This window comes from Schistocerca nitens, chromosome 1 (genome assembly GCF_023898315.1).
Source record: "Schistocerca nitens isolate TAMUIC-IGC-003100 chromosome 1, iqSchNite1.1, whole genome shotgun sequence".
Taxonomy (NCBI): domain Eukaryota; kingdom Metazoa; phylum Arthropoda; class Insecta; order Orthoptera; family Acrididae; genus Schistocerca; species Schistocerca nitens.
The window spans coordinates 879,833,442-879,854,438 of NC_064614.1; positions in this window are offsets into that span (position 1 = coordinate 879,833,442).

Sequence of the window (20,997 nt, forward strand, 5' to 3'; positions counted from 1 at the left end):
ATCATCGCCAATGTGCCATGTCAGTGTTGTGTTTAGTGCTGTTTCTCCTGTGCGTCGAGAGGTGTGATTTTAATTGTGTGCTGGCCTTGTACTTAGTGTTACTGTCAGTGTTTGTTATGTGCTATGCCATCTGTCGATACTTTTATGCTCCGGTCATACTGCTCCTTGTGTTCTTTTAACTGTCCCAGTGTGTGGTTTTTTTGTGTGCGCTATTTTTTACGGTTTTTATCTCCATTTTACAGTCGCCCCTTTTTTTGTCTATTCTCTTCCTTGTTGTTCCCCCTTTTTTATATCTATTGTAACCTCCCCACAGAAATTTTTGAAAAATGACAATACTTAATGGAAATGGAGCTACAGCTAAGTGTAAACTCCCGCAAAATTATTAATGACAAAGACAATTAAGCAAAAATTAGCAATCTGACCCAAGTATAAGCTCCCATAAAGTAATGAAAGATAATCCCATGACAATGAAAGTACACTGTTAATCAAAACTCAATTAAACCGAAATGTCGGTCTTTGGCCCTGTGCAAAAATCAGAATTAATTTCTTACCTTAGTAAAACTGCATGTCAAAGTTCTGCTCTTATTCTGCGCCACAGCTTGCAGCAGATGTATGGCAATAACTAAATTTTTTTTTTGAAGTTAACTGAAAATTTTCTTTAAAGGAAATGGAAGGAATTCGAATCATTGTTTAGTTAAAAATTGCTTTGAAATCAGATTATTATTGCGGCGATTTGAAAATTAATTACAACGAATATAGATTAGATTATGTGATGAGCGCAAAGCTGCATGAATACTTATTTAATAAAATTATACCTCATCCTGAATCTCGACCATTGCTGTGCCGACGCCCGCCGACTGCTCTGGGCTACCACTACTCACAGACTCCTAGCACTACTGAGGACTGACTACTACAGACTGACTGACTGCTCGCTACTGCGAGTCGAGCGCAACTGCTCTGGTCAGAGATTCTACAATGTCTCAGCATCGCTGCCGCACAACATACGTGTTTCATAACCCTCCACTGGGGGGGCAAAAATTTGGCAGCGATGGTGAGTCATTTGGACTTGCCATCGTAACAAATTTTTCCTTTAATTAATTAACATTTGCAAAATATTTGGATGTAATACATGAATTAAATGTTGTGCGCATGCACCAATTACAAAACATTACAGACAAGACAAAATATAAGTACAAAACAAATCAGGAAAAATGTATATACAAATTATTTAACAGATAATAAAATGCACACACACTGAAAAATTCTTTAGCAGTTTCATAACAGGCAAAAAAAATCATGTTGACAAGTGCCATGAGTGCACATGCACTGCAGTGGAGAACATATCAGTAAAAAACGAAATGTATATACAATGAGTAACAAGTGACATAAATCATAAAAGGTATACAGAATGAACACAAATCATATCGTAAATTGGGAAGAGTGCAGAGGCACTGGAGTTCAGTTGAAAACATATTCACATAAGTGCACATGCACTGAAAAGCTTTTGAACATTTTCATAACAAATAAACACAAGGGTAAATAATCATCAAATCACAAAAAGTATATACAATAGAGATGACAAGAGTGCACACATACTGCACTTCAAAACAAATCGAAAATGTCTTTATTATTTTGACAACAAATGGCAAAAATCATGTCGACAAGTGACACAAGTGTACTCGCACTGGAGTTCAATAAATCGAAAAAAAATGTATAGGCCATGAACATAAATGATGTTAGCTAAAAATGTTTTTCACTATTAGGATAGGAAAGGAAAGGATTGCATCATGGTTATAGCACTTTAGTTTGCACATAGCTGCACTGAAAGTCCATATCTTTCCACAGAATCACAACTAAGTGATACAATCTGCAGTTCCGTTCCCAGAAGTATTTATCAGTGTATCAAGACAGTGAAACGTCGTAGTATTATTCCATGCTATCATTTGGCAGTACATCAGGTACACCAAACAGTGGGACCATAATAACGTCTTCTTCGCTTACAGTGGTGGACAGCATGTCGTGTCAACACCACGCTCTTAAGAGGCACACCAACGTAGAATTAGTGCAAAACCAAATATAGTGCTCCATGATTAGGAGGATGTATAGGACAAATGGATATTACAGTAATTCAGGGTAGTTAGCTCAGAAGTTGAAGGACATTAACTAACAGACAAGCCTTGATTAGTGATTACATAAGTAGTATGCGGCATACATAGCTCAGTTATTGAACATTTCTGTACCATGAATGTAGTATTACAGAAAAATGTTCATTAATTAATTTACAGGCAAGAGTGGCAATCAATGGCCATCAAGTATTGAGTATTACAAAACATTGTTCCTCATTCAAATGACATATTTACAAATAATTATTGGCACTCAGTGGCTAGCAATTATTGATTAGTACAAAATATTTATCATCATTCAGTATTATCATGAGAAGTCTTCATTGAAAACAAAAGCTAATTAATGGCATAATTACTAACAAAACATTTAGTTACATTAATTATTGGCACTCAGTGGCCTATTATTAAAAACATGAAGTCATAATTGAATACAGTAGCTAATTAATGACATAATTAATACATAATTCATTAAGTGACACTAATTATCGGCACTCAGCGGCCATCAATTATCGAATTAACAAGTCATTATTAAAAATCAGTTAATTACAATCATAGCATTAAGAATCATGGGCATAATAAGTAGTCTCATTACAATAAGAAGTCATTATTCAAGTGACATACTATTCAGAGCTAATTAGTATTATGCAGAATTATCATAAACTAGTGACATTATTTGGGACTGGTAATACATTTTTTTTTCTGTGCTAGCAATGCATTGCTTGGGTAATTATAAGGGAAAGCAAGAAGAAAAAAAGGAGAAAAAATTGATTCTAGGTTGTTCCTATAAATGAAAATGCGTAACGTCATTCGTCATGAGTCAGCTGTAGCAAGGTTATCACATTTATAAATGATAGACACAAATGGGTAAAAAAAAAATTGCAAGTACTAGAACAGGTATAATAAGTAACAAGTTTAGTAAGTATCATGAAAAGCTTCTCCTAGAAAAAATACAAAATGGATTATTGAGCTGAAAGAAGAAACGCAGACTATGCTGAAAAGTAGTGAACTTCGAATTAACAGGTAGTGAAATGTGTATAAAAAATATGTGTTCCATAGCTGTCCTTTCCAAAACCTTCAGTCATCCTACTACGCAATATAACACCTGCTGTCAAAGTAAACTGCAACAAATACTTAAATAACTACATAGCATAAATACATAACTTCAACATTATCCTCATCTGTAAAGAAAAACTTCATTATTCATATCATCATAACTCCATCATTATCATCACCTGTAAACAAAAACTTCATTATTCATAGTACCATATTCTTCATCATTATTCTTCGTCAGCATTAATTATCATCTGCAAAAAATCACTTCATTATTCATCACACAACTATTCCTTATCCCTAGCATATTTCATCACTTAAAACTAAGATGTGTAGTTCTGTCTGACAGCTTGCATCAATCGCTTTGTATTCTGAAAGAAAAAATTAGTTAAGACTGCTATTCTGCGATGTGTATAGTATATTCTTGTTAATGCTTGTTAATTCTGATCCATTTACTCGTCCTCATTAGTTTATTGCATCTTCTTTCGTTTATTCCGTAGGTGAAATTCCCATTTCTGTTTAATTTATTTCCTTAACGCATCATTTCTTTCTGAAATTGATGAACAAAGATTAATGTCTTGCATTTAAATCATATACCCATTAAATAGTGACTGGTTAATGGTGACTCAATTAAGCATACAGCATAAGATGACAGAAAACGTAATATCTCATAGCATAGACAGTGTTTAAAGGCAAAAAGTGTACAGAGAATATCATAATGCAGCAGCAAAAAAGGAAAATGTAAAACAGTCACGATGTTGAGATATCACAAGGCAAAATGTCAAAGTCAAATGGTGTGTGTTATACCTTAACTAGTTCACAATGCATATAAACAAAACATGAAAACATCGTACATACATAAGAAAGACAAAATGTGACATTCGTTGTGTTCAGCTTGTATGTTGTGTAGTTAATAGAGGCGATAATTAAAGACTTCAATGGAGAGAGAATTTGATAAAATTAATGCGTCATTACAGAGAATTGCATAATTATTCATAAAATGCGTAAGTTCATCTGGAAAATATGCACGGTCTAGTGTATAACGACAAGAAGAGCGACCTGCTAACCTTACCTTGCCGGGCACTTGCCAAAAAAAAAATACGATAATCATCAGTAATTAGTCATGTGAATATAATTGCATAAGTGGTCATAATATGTGTAAATGGCCTCATAACATGTTACATCGTAAAGTGGTTTCATTCTATAAAGGGTTTAATGTTTGACTCATGATGGTTCCCCTTACTTTTCCTGGTTCTCAAAGTTTCGACGTGTACAACATTGGGATGAGGAATGCTGCGAATCCGATATGGACCTGCATATAGAAGTTCAAATTTACTGCACTTACCTTTTAATTTGCTGGATAAATAATGTGTACGTACTAATATCTTCTGTCCAACGTGAAAGTCTCGGCGTCTACAAACCTGTTTTTGCTGTCTTCTCTGGCGCTCTGCGGCACGTTTGATGTTGTTCAGCGCAATGTCAATTATTTCATGGTGTCGTAATCGACGAGATGTAGGAAATGTTACTAATTCTTTAATTTTGTTTGGTGGTTCAACGTTTTTCAGTATAACAGACGGAGATAGCATAGTGGATTCATTTGGAATGGAATTAATTACATCTTGGAATGAGTGTATGTGTGTGTCCCAATTAACATGTCTTTTGTGGCAGTATATTCTACACAGTTTACCAATTTCTTTCATTAATCGTTCACAAGGGTTCGAAGAAGCGTGGTACTTGGATATATAGATCGGAGAAATGTTTCTAGCTCGTAACATGCGTGTCCATATAGCAGAACGAAATTGTGATCCATTATCTGAAATTACTTTCATCACATGCCCTACATGAAATAAGAAATGCTTTACAAATGCTTTCGAAACAGTTTTGGCAGTAGCTTTACGTAACGGAGTGAAAGTAACAAATTTTGAAGTGAGTTCAACAGCGACAAAGATGTAGCAAAAACCTCTGTTAGTTCTCGGAATTGGACCAAAAATGTCTACTGCGGCCATATGTCTTAATTTAACAGGTATAATGGGATATAATGGAGGAATGTGTGAAGTGGTGTCTGACTTAGCTTTCTGGCAAATTTTACATGACGCTAAAACTCGTCGTATACGTTTTTCCATGTTTGTAAAATAACAGTTCTGTCTCAGTATAAGAAAACATTTTCTTGCTCCGTAATGTGCGTAGCTTAAATGCGTGTACCAGATTAATTTGTTAACCAGTTCGTTAGGAATGCATAATAACCAATTGTTGCTGTCTGGATGAGAACGGCGAAACAGAATGTCATTGCGTACAGTGTAGTGGTTCCTAATCGTAACATTATTCTTATCTTGCCAAAGGTGTTTAATTTCTTTCCACACATTGTCTTTGCTTTGCTCTCGTGCTATATCCTGTAATGAAGATGAAATAAAATTTTCAAATGCGACTTGCTGAATGTACATGACGCTGAAATTTGCTTTGCAGAAGTTGGTTGTTACGTCTTGCTGATTGTTGCTGAGAGAACGCGAAAGTGCGTCTGCTATAACATTTTGTGTGCCGGGAATGTGAACAATCGTAAAATTAAATTCCTGTAAATAAAGTTTCCATCTGCTTAATCTATCGTGAGTGAATTTAGCTGAAAGTAAAAATTGTATAGCTCTGTGGTCTGTGTAAACGGTGGTGTGTCTACCATACAGAAAATGCCGAAATCTCGTAAAAGCCCATACAACACATAACGTTTCTAATTCAGTAACGGAATAATTTCGTTCAGCAGGTGACAAAATGCGGCTTGCAAATGCGATGTTTTTAATTACTGTAGAGCCATCTTCTTCAATTTCCTGAAAAATGTGTACGCCTAAAGCTGTGTTGGAACTGTCGGTGGCAATAGAAAAATTTCGAGTAAGATCTGGGTGCGATAAAAGTGGAGCATTCAACAAAGCATGTTTCAGGTTCACGAATTCAGAATGTGCTTGCTTATCCCAAGACCAAATAGTGTTTTTACCTGTTAATTGGCATAATCTAGGCGTGTCTAAAGCAGAATGATGAATAAATTTGCGAAAAAAGTTAATTAACCCCAAAAAGCTGCGTAATTGTTTCTTCGTTGTGGGAACAGTAATGTCACGTAGAGCTTGAAGTTTTTCTGGATCAGGCGCAATGCCTTCTGCTGAAATTACGTGTCCAAGAAATTTTATAGAAGTTTTACTAAAATGTGATTTACTGAGATTCACTGTAAGTCCTTGTGCATGAAAAGTTTGCAACAGTTGTTCAAGAATCAGATTGTGTTCAGACCAGTTAGCTTCTGCGATAAGAATGTCGTCTACGTACGTCGTAATTCTGTCTTTCAGTTCTGTCGGAAGTATTGTGTTCAAACCGCGAATAAAAGCTGCAGAGGAAATAGTTAAGCCGAATGGTAATTTGCAAAACTGATAGCAATCACCAAAACAGAGAAATGCTGTGTACTTTCTGCAATTTGGATGAAGTTGAATTTGCCAAAATCCCGATTTCAGATCTAATGTGGAATAAATAGCTGTACCGTGAAATTTCTGTAAAAGTTCTTCTAATGTCTGTGGTCGATCTGTTTCATTAATAATAATGTCATTAATGTGGCGTGAATCAAGTACAAGGCGAAGTGACCCATCTTTTTTCTTAACAATATGTAGCGGGTTTATGTACGGGCTAACTGCTGGTTCAATAATTCCTTGATCGAGCATATCCTGCAATTCTTTTTTAACTTGTTCTCTGTGGATATATGGAATGGGATAATGCTTTGCTTTAAATGTGTCGTGCTGTTTGACTTGAAATTCATACATAAAGCCGGACATAGTACCAGGAATGTTGTCGAAAACTGGAGCTTGTTGTAAAAGAATTTTGTGTAATTGCGTTCGTTCGTCGTCTGTATTTGCACTGCTTTGTTTAACTTTATCAGAAATCATTTGCATTACGTCGTAGTCAGTTTCGTCTGGAGTATTATAGTTATGTACGTACGTATCCGTGAACAATGTGGAACTACAGTCTATGTTACGTGTTGCGGAAATGACCTATGTGCGGTTAATTGTTTGTTCTTCCGCAGATAAAGAATGCTGAAACTCTAAAGCTAATTGTACATTTTCGTCCTTCAACATTAAATAAGAATTTTGAAAATCAACCACTGCGTCGTGTTGTACGAGAAAATTAGTACCTAAAATTACGTCTGTTGTCAATAAGGGAACAATCCAAAAATTTGAGTGAAATGTATGACCTCCAATACAAAATGATAAATGCGTCTGTAATTTAACGTCTACTCCTTTACTCGATACTGCTCCTTTCACTTTTGTTTTGCCTAAAGGTAATGTGGGATAGGTGTTCTCTTTGTTACACTCGTTAAAAGTTTCCTCATTTATAACTGACATAGGTGATCCGGAATCAATTACTGCTGAAAATTTCGATGAACCAATTTTAATTTCGATGACAGGATGTGAAATGGTTTTCTGAACAACTGGTTTTTCCTGCAAAAGAATGTCTCGGATATCGTCGAAAGTAATAACATTTTCGCGAACAACATTTTGCGTGTCTAAAGTAGTGCTTGTGTTATTGGAAGATGCGTCCTGTACAGTATCTAGTCAGATTCTATTCGACGTGTTACTATTATCAGGAGGATGGTGTGGCATTTCTACTATTTGAACAGTTCTATTACTTCTTCCAGACGTGTTACGCTCTGGATGATACCTACTGTCGGGTTCATTCATGAGAATAGGTTCTTGTGGATAATTTTGCTGTTGGTATGACCGACTGTTGTTAGATGTACGCTGAAAATTGTGCTCATCGTTTTTACGTCTGTCGTGATACTCATTCCTATACGGTGCATTGCGATAGGAATTGAAATACTGTCTTCTCTGTACGTAGTTATTTCCTTGCTGCCGTGCGTTACTATTTGTTGTATCAGGGACTATACGTGCACGCGGCGAAACATTAAAGCCTGGTTGACCTTGTGCATTCCATTGTTGGTTAGGCATGTTAACCGGTTGACTTTCATGCTGTTGTGGTGGAAAACGTCTATTGTTACCAAAATGTGATTCCTGTTGCTCAAAATTTTGACGATATTGATAATTAGAATTTTGTCTGTTATTAAAGCTTTGGTGGTTTTCATTCATAAAACGTCTGTTACTTTTCCTATTAAAATTACGTGTCTGATCATAATTGCTGTACGTCTGTTGGCCTTGGTTGTTATATGACAAATTTTTGTTTACGAAAGAATAATCTGATTGCTGCACTTCTAAAAGCTGCAGCAGATCCCTGAATGCCGAAATATTTTCTTTTTGTTGACCTGTTAAAAGTGACACTCTTAATGACCGTGGTAATTTAGAGATACATAATTGAATGAGGGCGGATTCACTGTACGGTTCACTTAGGTACTGGTTCTGTTGCACCATGTGCTCAAAAAATTGCGTCACACTCGGAAAATTGGAGTTCTCATAATTTGGTAAGCTAATTAACTGATCTTTAATTCCGCGCTGTGTCGTTTTTGACCAATACGCAGATAGAAACGCATTCTGAAACTCTTCCACTGAATAACATTGCCTCGCGATCGGCCTCATACGAGTTGCCGGTTCGCCTTCCAAAAAGCTGCAAATAAATTCAAGTTTATGCGTTACAGGCCAAGTCGGTGGAAAAGCAAAGCTAAATTGTTGTATCCAATCTAGCGGGTGAATCTGTGTTCTGTCGTTTTTAAACACTTTAAACTTTCTCACTGACAGAAAATGTTTGTAATCGAAATTGTCGTCTCTGTGTGATGAAACAGGTTCATGGTTGTAAGAGAATCTGTTGAACTGTGATTGTTCGGAATCTAAGTCCCGTACTCTCTGTAGATTACCCAAATTATACGCGTTGCGCGAGTCTGGCAAATGTTCGAAAAGTGGTGTCTGCTGTGCTGTGTTATTAACTGAAGTGTTTTTCATCTCTGTTACTTCTTGCTGTAAACTTGACAGTTTTCGACGCAATGTGTTATTAGACGAATCAATCTCATTAATTGTCTGCTGTAAATTTTGAAATTCCGGTGTTTGATTAAATGCAACCGGTGAAGTATCGTCTGATTTATTGTCATTAGTAGTTTCGATGACGTCAATACGACTGGCCAATTCATCACATTTTTCAGTCAGTATTTTTACCTGATCATCGGTTTTAGTGTCATTGGCATTAATCTGGTTTTGCAATTTACGTGTAGTTTCGTTCAGTTTTTTAACATCAGCTTTCACGACATCGGAATCCTGTGTTAGTTCTAATTGTTCGAGTCTGTCGGTCACTGTTTGAAAATCTGTTATGTATGTGTCTGTTTTCGATTTCAGATCAGAAATTTCGTCACGTAATTCTGTGTTTGACTGTTCGATGGTATTAATTTTGTCCGAAACTGTGGCAATATTATTGTCTACATACGTTTTTGCCTTCGCAAACATTTTACGTTTGTCTTCTTGTCTCTGTGCAGTGATTGTTTCCATTACCTGGCGTTTTACTTTATTTTGATCATCAATAAATTTACGAAAACGCGTATTACTGTTTTCTATGTGAAGACTAAGACGTTCGTTAATTTGAGTGTTCTGTTGTTCGAATTTCGCGTCAATCTTTTCATCCATTGTGCGCGAAAGTTCTACTGTCATTGCTTTAAACTCGTCGCGTAATTGTGTAGCTTTTTCAGAGCATTGTTTAGCGACTGTACTGATTTCCGCTCTAAGTGTTTCTGTTGCAGCTGTTTGCAATTCCCTTAATTCCTGAGCAACAGACTTAATTTCTTCGCTACTTTTTTTTGAACAAGCCTCGATTTCCTCGCGTAACTGTACCTTAGTGTCATGACATTGCGCGGCAACGGCTCTAATTTGTTCACTAAGTTTGTCTTGTTTGTCATTCTGTTGTTTGAAATTCTCTTTAAATTGTTTGTTATCTTCACTATTTTGTAGCAATATTGCCATAATTTGTTCCAAGGTAACATTACCTACTCCAGTCTCTGTACTGTTTGTCGGTGTATTTGCAATTGTCGCGTTTTCTGTAACCAATTGGTTATTCTGAGATTCACAAAAAGGTTTGTCAGTCGGATGTGTACTGTCAGACATTATTTCGGAATTAAATAAATCCGGCGTACTTTGTGTATCCTGTTCATTTTCATTAGACAAATTTGTCTGTACGTTACTTGAATTTTCCAAATCGGGTGTGTTAAGCTGGGCAACGCTCATTCCAACAGAACGCCCCGCGTCATCAATTGTCGTCAAATTAACAGAGGAGACAATTGAGTTCTCTTGTTCATCATTCAGGTAAAAGTCGTCATTCGCGATTGGAACGCACTGACTGTTAGTGAACACAGCATTGTCATCATTACACTGCGTGTCACTAGTACTATTGGTCACGTTGTTTAGGTCGGTAACTTCATTCATAATGCCTCGCGATACACTATTCACTGTCTTTCGCGGCATTTTTACAATAGTCACAATTAATCACAAAACAAATAAACACAATGCAAAATCAATACACAAATACAACAGAGCAACGAATTGCCGATGATCTGAGGAAAGAAAGTCACAAATTAGTAAAAGCGTTGCGCCAAATTATAATTATATTTAAGCAAATAAGAGCAGATATCTGACTGTTTTTCAAAAGATTCTCAACGAAATACGATCCTGGACTGGGTGTCGCCAAGTGTAACCTCCCCACAGAAATTTTTGAAAAATGACAATACTTAATGGAAATGGAGCTACAGCTAAGTGTAAACTCCCGCAAAATTATTAATGACAAAGACAATTAAGCAAAAATTAGCAATCTGACCCAAGTATAAGCTCCCATAAAGTAATGAAAGATAATCCCATGACAATGAAAGTACACTGTTAATCAAAACTCAATTAAACCGAAATGTCGGTCTTTGGCCCTGTGCAAAAATCAGAATTAATTTCTTACCTTAGTAAAACTGCATGTCAAAGTTCTGCTCTTATTCTGCGCCACAGCTTGCAGCAGATGTATGGCAATAACTAAATTTTTTTTTGAAGTTAACTGAAAATTTTCTTTAAAGGAAATGGAAGGAATTCGAATCATTGTTTAGTTAAAAATTGCTTTGAAATCAGATTATTATTGCGGCGATTTGAAAATTAATTACAACGAATATAGATTAGATTATGTGATGAGCGCAAAGCTGCATGAATACTTATTTAATAAAATTATACCTCATCCTGAATCTCGACCATTGCTGTGCCGACGCCCGCCGACTGCTCTGGGCTACCACTACTCACAGACTCCTAGCACTACTGAGGACTGACTACTACAGACTGACTGACTGCTCGCTACTGCGAGTCGAGCGCAACTGCTCTGGTCAGAGATTCTACAATGTCTCAGCATCGCTGCCGCACAACATACGTGTTTCACTATGTTCACCATGTTTTCTCCTCTGTTATTTTTAAATGTCTTCTATTGTTTGTTCTATGTCTTTCGGCTGAAGAGCAGCGCATATGCTGCTGCCAGCCCGCCCCGATGGGGAATTGAAATACAATAAAGGAAAATAAAAGAAAAAAACGCCAGCGAGGCGAGTTGAGCGCAGGATGCGTTAACAGCATGTTTATGTGCGTGGCCAAGGCAACTGCCTCAAGCGCTCTTGAGGCTGCCGATCGCTGGCAGGCAGGGCTTGCTCCTCCATGAGTCGCTCCGTTGACGACGGACCTGGACGCAGAAATGGACTGCGCGAGGCCTGCTATTTCGGATCAACTGACGGACTGTTGCGCGAAAGAGTCTGTGGACCAGGGTGCAGTTCAAAGCAGCTGCAAGCCGGCTTTGCGCCCCGCAGACGAACACACAGCTTTCTTTAGCTGCAAGTAAGGGTGACTTCATCAAACCACCGCGGAAGAGGTTTGCAAAGGACAGTCAGTTCCACCGCTTCAGCCCGTAGAGATGCCGAAAAACTAGCAGTACAAACTGCTCCCGCTCAAGATATGCCTGCTGGAGTAGCAGCATCATCACAACAGGAACTGAAGCGGACGCTGCCGCCTGTCATCCTCCAGTATCCTTAGACGTATTAGACGTTTCACGAATGGCTCAAGAACGATTGAGCCTCGCGGAGTAGCCACGCGATCTTGGGGCGTCTTGTCAAGGTTGACGCGGTTCCCTCTGTCGGAGGTTCGAGTCCTCCCTCGGGCATGGGTGTGTGTGTTGTCCTTAGCATAAGTTAGTTTAAGTTACGTTAAGTAGTGTGTAAGCTTAGGGACTGATGATGTCAGCAGTTTGGTCCTATAAGATTTTACCACAAATTTCCAACTTTCCATGAACGATTGCATGATGTCTTTTACGGTGAAGCGCTGCTGTGGGGACGCTTTTTGTAAATATGACCACATTACAGTCAAGAACACGGTGGGGGAGTAGAATATTCCCTATTACGCTTTCCCCACTGTCAAGCCGAAGCCGATCAAAGCCGTCGAATTCCGCTGAAGATGATAGAAGTCGGGCTTAAGGAAGAACGCAAATCTATTCACTTTGCAGTTGTCCGAGTGAAGTATCCAAGTACTCAGTGCCGAATGAAATAGTAACAGGGCAGAGCGTCGCACATTCTTCTAGGTGGACAGATTTTACCAGCTGACCGTTACTGTTGAGAAACTCTGCGCCAAAGTGCAGCCTACCTCCAAATTTTAATTCTCAGGAATAGTGACATGTCGCTAGGCACTTTACTGTGCCTTCACGGTTTGTTAAATTTGGAGGCAATCACAAAAGCAGACGATGTGAGCATCAGCGGTACAAACTGCTGCGTGTGCTCAAAATGGGCAAATTCTCCTGGCAAGCTACAGAGGCTGTGTTCATCAGAAGAAAAAGCAAGCCACCGTCAGCGAGGCCTCCCGCCGCTTTCCAACAAACCTATGCTCAGCGACGACTCTTCGTCGTCCGGAATGCTCTTCGCAAGTACCTACTGCTCTTCCTTCGCGACACCCTGAGGGCCAACGCATGCAGACACTACGACGTGGGTTTACCGTGCTCTGCATTTGCCGGCGGCGCCTCATGCGGTGCCCCAGCAGCAACACACCAAGCCGCAGCCGCAGACCTGCCAATGCGGCAGCACCCTCGCCCGGCGCTGGAACCTTTGAAGCATCAGACACCTCGCCCTGCGCTTCCCCCACTGCCTAAGGTAGCTGGCGTCACGGCCCTACTCCACGCGGTGGCAGAAACGCTTACCATTGATAACGAGATGATACACATTTATATGGTCGATGAAACTCATCTCAAGCCGAGACTTTGCGCGAACGCTCCCAACCACACATCTTCGTGCACTGATTGGTTGGCGGCTGAGGCCGGTATATATCTAGACCTTATTAGTAACGATTCACAGTTTACAGTGAACTACCTGGCTCGAATCCCCGGGAGAGGGCTACCAAGGGGCAAGTAACCGTGAGAAAAAGATTGAATAACCAGCTGAAGGATAACGTTCGACGAGTAGGGGCGTGGAATGTCAGAAGTTTGGACGTGGTGCTGGAGCTCCTCGAAAATCTGAAAAGGGAAATGCTAAGGCTCAATCTAGATATAGCGGGGTCAATGAAGTGAAATAGAAAGAAGACAAAGATTTCTGGCCAGATGAGTACACTCTAATATCAACAGCAGAAAAATATTGTATCACGGGAGTAGCATTGCTTACGATTAGGAAGGTAGGTCAGACAGCGGTAAATACGAACAGATGAGTGACAGGGTTGTTTTTATCAGAAACAACAATTGTTCAGTCATACTTGCTGGCGTCACAAGCAGAATATGAAGAGGTAGGGAAAGTGTATGACGGTACTGAATAGTAATTCAGTACGAAAAAGAGAGATGAAAATCTAATAGTGATGGGGGATTGGAATGTGGCTGTTGAGGAAGAAATAGAAGAAAAGGTTACGGGGCAGCGTGACGTTGGCACTAGGAGTGAGAGAGGAGAATGACTGAGTCCTGGAATCAATTTCAGCCTGCAGTAGCGAATACGTTATTCAAGAAATCACAAAAGAAGGACGTATACTTGGAAACGACCGGGACAGATTCGGCAAGTTCCAGTTACAGTCACATCATTATCGGGCACAGATTTAGAACCCAGATGCCAGATTGTGAGGCGTACCCAGGGGCAGATAACAGACTCACAATTCAGTAATGGTGGATAGAGGCTGAAGATTAAGAGCCTAGTAGGAAGAATCAGTGCATATAGAAGTGGGATACGGAAGTAGTAAGGAGTGAAAAGATACCCTTGGAGTTCTCTCAGGCAATAGATACTGCAATAACGAATAGCACAGTAGGCAGTTAAGCTGAAGAGGAATGGACATCTCTATAAACGGCAGTCAGACAATCTGAGAAGGAAACCATAGGTACAATGAAGGTGAATGCGAAGAAACCGTGGATAACAGAAGAAATACTCAGTTGATCGAAGGAAGAGGGAAGTACAAAAATGTTCAGGGAAATTGAGGAATACAGAAATACAAGCCACTTAGAAATGAAATAAAGAGGAAGCACAGGGAAGCTAAGGCAAAATGGCTACAGCAAAATGGCTACAGCAAAATGGGAAGAAACCGAAAAAGAAATGAGTGTCAGAAGTACTGACTAAGCAAACAGAAAAGTCAAAACAATCTTCGGTGAAACGAAAAGCAAGGGCTGGCGGCCACAAGTCCGTGCTGTAGGGAGGATGCGGCAACACTTCCAATCCGTATTCTCCCTGTTTTTGGGCGACAACATCGCCGATATGCGGGAGAACGTTGTCGCGGAGAAGGGAGTGGCCCAGCTTCGGGCAACTGAGGTCCGGTTTTGTCATTTTTCCGCACAAGGTTTGCATGACGTTGCGATAATATGCTGCAGTGACATTTGTTCCACATGGGACTCTGTCATGATTGTTCCTTGCTGATCATAAGCAAAAATTATCATTTGCTTGAGCTATAATTGAGCGTGTCGTAAACATTTTAGACGTGGAGAACCTGAAGCTCTCCACTCATTGGACAGTGATTTCAACTTCGGTGCAAAGTCTCCAATCCACGTTTCATCAATATGGACAATTCGACGCAAGAATCCTTGACCTTTACAGTCGAACTGTTGTTTGGGAAAGGTTGCAGTTCCCAGGAGTTTGTGGTTTTCTTCAGCAGGCAAACAGCGCGGGGCTCATCTCGCAGAAATTTTGCTCTTCTTCAAATCGTTGGTCAGAATACAGAATACTCATGTTGGAGAAATTCCCGTGACTCCAGAGAGTTCCTCAAAAGTCGCACTGCGATCTTTTTCAAGAGCATCTGCCACGAGTTTAACACTTCGTTCGTCTGTTGACGTTGCCTTCCGAGTCTTGTATTATCGTCTATGCTCATACGACCACTACGAAAACGATTAACCCAATGTGAAACTATACTACGGTCCACTACGGTTCATTTAATGCACTGTGGATTTTTGTTGGGTTTTTGCCACGTAAAGTTTCGATCTTGATTTACGGCCTGTGGCCTTCAAGAGTCGTAGTACCCCACATCCCTTCATGATCAGCTTCTACCTATTGCCAATTTTGTTTTGGAGTACACAGCGACAAAAAAAGCTGCCAACCATATCTGATCTAATCTTCAGTGATTTTGCATCAAGCAATCCACTTTAATATGTCCCTCGTACAATAGATTTCGTTTATCACGAGTGACAGTCGTCTGTGCTGGTTTCTAGTAGTGTACATTTCCGTAATCATAGAATAGAAACTCGACCATGAATTCTCTTAGCTCGAGGCCGATGCTGGCCAGATAGTACCTTAAAGGTTGTCTTACTGTATTCATCTTTCGTGCACCAGCGCCAGCATGAAATACTCCTAGTGAGTACTAGTTAAACTGTCATGAACCTGACGTATTTCTCATTGTATTGTGTATTGGTTATAATGAGACTTGTTACTTTGTGTTTCAGATTAGGAATTTTCGGAAATCTCTTAACTGCCCTTCAGCCAAAGAGGTAATTGTCTTTTTCTGTACTGTTGTTGTTGTGGTCTTCAATCCAGAGACTGGATTGATACAGCTCTCCATGCTACTCTATCCTGTGTAAGCTTCTTCATCTCCCAGTACCTACTGCAACCTACATCCTTCTGAATCTGCTTAGTGTATTCATCTCTTGGTCTCCCTCTACGATTTTTACCCTCCACGCTGCCCTCCATTACCAAATTGGTGACCCCTTGACGCCTCAGAACATGTCCTACCAACCGATCCCTTCTTCTAGTCAAGGTGTGCCACAAATTTCTCATCTCCCAATTCTATTCAATACCTCCTCATTAGTTATCTGATCTACCCATCTAATCTTCAGCATTCTTCTGTAGCACCACATTGCGAAAGCTTCTATTCTCCAAACTATTTATCGTCCACGTTTCACTTCCATACATGGCCACATTCCATACAAATACTTTCAGAAACGACTTCCTGACACTTAAATCTATACTCGATGTTAACAAATTTCTCTTCTTCAGAAACGCTCTCCTTGCCATTGCCAGTCTACATTTTATATCCTCTCTACTTCGGCCATCATCAGTTATTTTGCTTCCCAAATAGCAAAACTCATAATCTACTTTAAGCGTCTCAAAAAAAATGGTTCAAATGGCTCTGAGCACTATGGGACTTAACATCTATGGTCATCAGTCCCCTAGAACTTAGAACTACTAAAACCTAACTAACCTAAGGACAGCACACAACACCCAGCCATCACGAGGCAGAGAAAATCCCTGACCCCGCCGGGAATCGAACCCGGGAACCCGGGCGTGGGAAGCGAGAACGCTACCGCACGACCACGAGATGCGGGCTAAGCGTCTCATTTCCTAATCTAATACCCTCAACATCACCCTATTTAATTCGACTACATTCCATCATCCTCGTTTTGCTTTTGTTGATGTTCATGTTATATCCTCCTTTCAACACTCTCCATTTCATTCAGCTGCTCTTCCAGGTCCTTTGCTGTCTCTGCCAGAATTACAATGTCATCGGCAAACCTCAAAGTTTTTATTTCTTCTCCATGGATTTTAAACCCTACACCGAATTTTTCTTTTGTTTTCTTTACTGCTTGTTTAATATACAGCTCGAATAACATCGGGGATAGGCTACAACTCTGCCTCACTCCCTTCCCAACCACTGCTTCCCTTTCATGTCCCTCGACTCTTATGACTGCCATCTGGTTTCTGTACAAATTGTAAATAGCCTTTCGCTCCCTGTATTTTCTGTACTATCTATGGTAATTATTGTTGTTTGGGTTGATATCTGATCATTGTTTCCAAATTTGGACAGACTTTATTTATTGTAGTGTGCGTCCATTATTTAAATTTTGCTTTTTCAGACAACTTAGTAATAAGTTTGGTGAAATGCGGATGCACTATAAAGTTAAACTGAGATTAGTTTGGGTTCCGCTTCCTTTCTTTATTATATACAAGATTTGTGGTCTGAAGTTGAAAGGTGGACATACATAGATGGACTGGACATTTATTTGTGGATAGTTTCAGAATGAGTGGAAATTACATGTTGCGTGAGCCAGGCAGTCGCAGTGACATCTGTGGACTAGTCGACTTGTGGCTGTGACACCTTTGAACTACTGTATCTCTGGCTCAGTTGCAGAGCAGAGAGTAGTCGAGTGTTGGACATGGAGTAAGCTTACAGAACCGTAAGCTAGTGGATATTCGACAAGGATTTTACTGAAGAAAATTGTTAGGAATTATTAATCTGATGGAAGGACTTACAGACGCAGCTTTCATGGAAGAGAAAGAATGGATTTGCATTACGGATATGTTTCTAAGCTGATAACGTTTGCTGGTGCGTACTGACAATGTAAGCGATTCTTACAACAGAACAGACCTCCTCCCCACTTCAGTTTTGGTCATTTCAGTTTACTTCGTTTCAATTTACATTATCATAAAAGCATTGCCTTGTAAGACTTTTGTTAAGAAAGCAAAGTTGGTTTTCAGTGAGTTTTACTTTCTTGAAAAATAAGAGTTTAAAATACAGCTTTCCCATTACAATGGACTGATTAGTATTTTCATTTGAAGTAAGAACTTTTTTAGTATGAGAAAATTTTTCTCCCAGTAGTATAGTTTTACTTTAGCATATTTTAGCTGGCACAGTTTTCTCATGCTGTGCTGTTGCTGCTGTTATGCTGTAATTTTTCAGGTATGATTCTTTTCATGTTTTATTGGGCCTTTCGTTTCTCATCTCACGTTCCCATTGCGCAAATTCTAAGCATTTTCTTTGTAGTTCAGCTTTTTAATGGGTCAGTGACAGTATTTGTTTCATAGTGTTGCTGCATAATTTCGTTTCAGTGTTCGAATTTATTTGGGCACTGCACAGTTAGATTTTTGTAGCGGTTTTGAGTAACGGTTTTGATTTAATTTCCTGCACAGCGAACGCCAATTAGTTTTGTCTTTATGTAAATGTGTGCACTTAGAACACTCCATGCAGTAGTAATTTCTGTTCAACTTTTTTACATTCAGTTTTGAGTAAAAGGCAGGAAATTATTTTAATGCTCTGGGAACGAACGAACGAACGAACGATAGAGTCAGAGCATATAACTTTCAAAGTTTGTGGATGTCTGGAAAGAATTCCTTTTTTTTTTCTGAAATGGTTAATAAATATATTGGTAGCCTTAGACCGAATTTTCTTCGGTACCCGCACCTTATCGTACCAAACCCAGCTACCTACCGCCACATGAAGGCTTCGATTAGTAATTTATCAGGTAACCCAGAAAAGTTTACCGCGTGACAGATGTGATATGTTGCTTCAAAGTTATTAATTTTCTTCATTTGTCAGCCTCCACAAGCGAGAAAATCCTTGTTACAGTTAAATGCTTACGAGCCAAATAACCGGACGATAGCGAAAAATGATGTTGTTTCTTTATTATTTTTATTAAATCACAGACAAACTGTTACACGTAATTGTTCACCTGTACTTTAAAAACTGTAATTAAATGTGCTTCGTCTTCAGTGACATTTTTTGGCTGTCCCTGTAATACTGTTAAATCATATTATTACACTGCCTGACAAAAAAAGAAAAGTGAAGCACCCAGACGACTTGTTCGTATCTCAATGTAACTTCGCACTCGTACACACCGTGAGATGATGCATAAATGATTATAGCTGAAATTCTGTGACAGGCAGAACAGCCATCAGAGTCCATTAGAGTTGTTGGTGTGTAGTGTTTTCAACAAGCGGCGTGAAAAGTGTCAGATGATGAGTGATCCCTGTGGACACTTGTTTGTGACAGAGTAGCCAGTACCTGACAGTCTTTGAAAGGGGCATCATTATCGATCTCCATTTGGCCGTTGGATCGAATCGTGCATTGTCTATATTTGTGGGGCTTTCAGATATGACAGTGGCCCAATGTTGGACTGAAAGTTAACGTGACAGCAGGCATACTCATCGTCAATATTCCGGTCGAACACGTCTGTCCACGACAAGAGAAGATCGCTGTATCGTACGTCACACACAACATCGTAACCCCTTAATATCTGTGCTGCCATCCGGGAACTAGTAATGAATTCCCTGAAAAATTCTATTTCATTCCACACCACTGGCGGAGACTCAGCAGTTGGACTACTGAATTACCATTCGATGCGAACACCACACACCGCAACACAAACGGCTGCGTATGGTGTGGTGCGGTGACCGAGAGGCAAGGACTGCTGATAACTGACGCCACAATGTGTTCAGCGATAAATCGTGGCTCTCCACTGCCCCAGATAGCTATCGTCAGCTTGTGTGGGGGCGACGTGGATAGAAATCCTACTCTTCCAATGTTTTGGAGAGGTACATCGGTTTTACCCCTGTCGTCATGGTATAGTGTGTCATCGGGTATGATTTCAGTTCACAGCTGGTAGTGACTGAGGGAACTCTGACGGCTTAACGGCATGTCACGAACTTCATGCGTTCACACCCGTTTTTCCTAATGCGACAGTATGATGGCGGTTTAAAAAAAAAAAAAAAAAAACAGGAGAGCGCTGGTACACACATGGCACCTGTGGAGGTGAAGTCTCTCCGTGACGTTGAAGTACTGCCGTGGCTAGCAATTTACCCAAATCCGTCGCCCATAAACATGTCTAGGACCAGCTTGGGCTTCAACTCCGTATCTTTGCCAATACCCAGGACACCAACGATCATTTACAACAAGATACAACGGATTTATGGCATCCTTCTCAAACGAGTCAGCGCATGAATCCAAGACACATCACATTCCCTTTCACACTGTGATGTTTCGTTCCCTTCTTCCCTTCTGCGTGCTTCACTTTGTTTTCAGGCAGTGTACGTCACAACGTTTTCTCATTTGAAAGTTGAAATTGCGTAAATGAATTAATATGAGAATATGTATCAAAGGATGTACTATTTGTTCCATAGTCTGTAAGACGTGATTGTTCTTGCGAGAGGTTAAATGGGAATTTTCGTTGTTTTCAAATTTCTATTACTGGTGGCCGTGGTGCGTATTGCAGTATGAGAGACCGTGGTGCGTAGTGCAATATGAGAGACACAGAGGCTATTCCACGCTAGCTGTCGATCGAGGCGGAACTGTGCATTGGTAATGGCCTGAAGGTGTAATGAGCCTACCAAACAGGCTCAGTGATGTGTGAAGGATGTCGGAACCAGTACAAAAGCTCACCCCGGTGATTTAACTGAGCGTGGACCAGCCCATTAGCGGGACTGGAAGCGAAGGCAGCAGTCGCGTCGTGCCTACAAACGGTAACACATCGGCAGTGTGCTGCTGATGCAGCCACGGCCTACCTAGTATGTGAACATGACCACTAATTAAATTCAAACACTTACTTGGTGCAGGCAAGAAGAAACTCTCTCTTCAATAAAAAAGCCTTGCTGATATCAGATAACGATGTGGATCTAAGGAAGTAGCTGTTGGAAGTGTACTTTTGGAGCACAGCATTT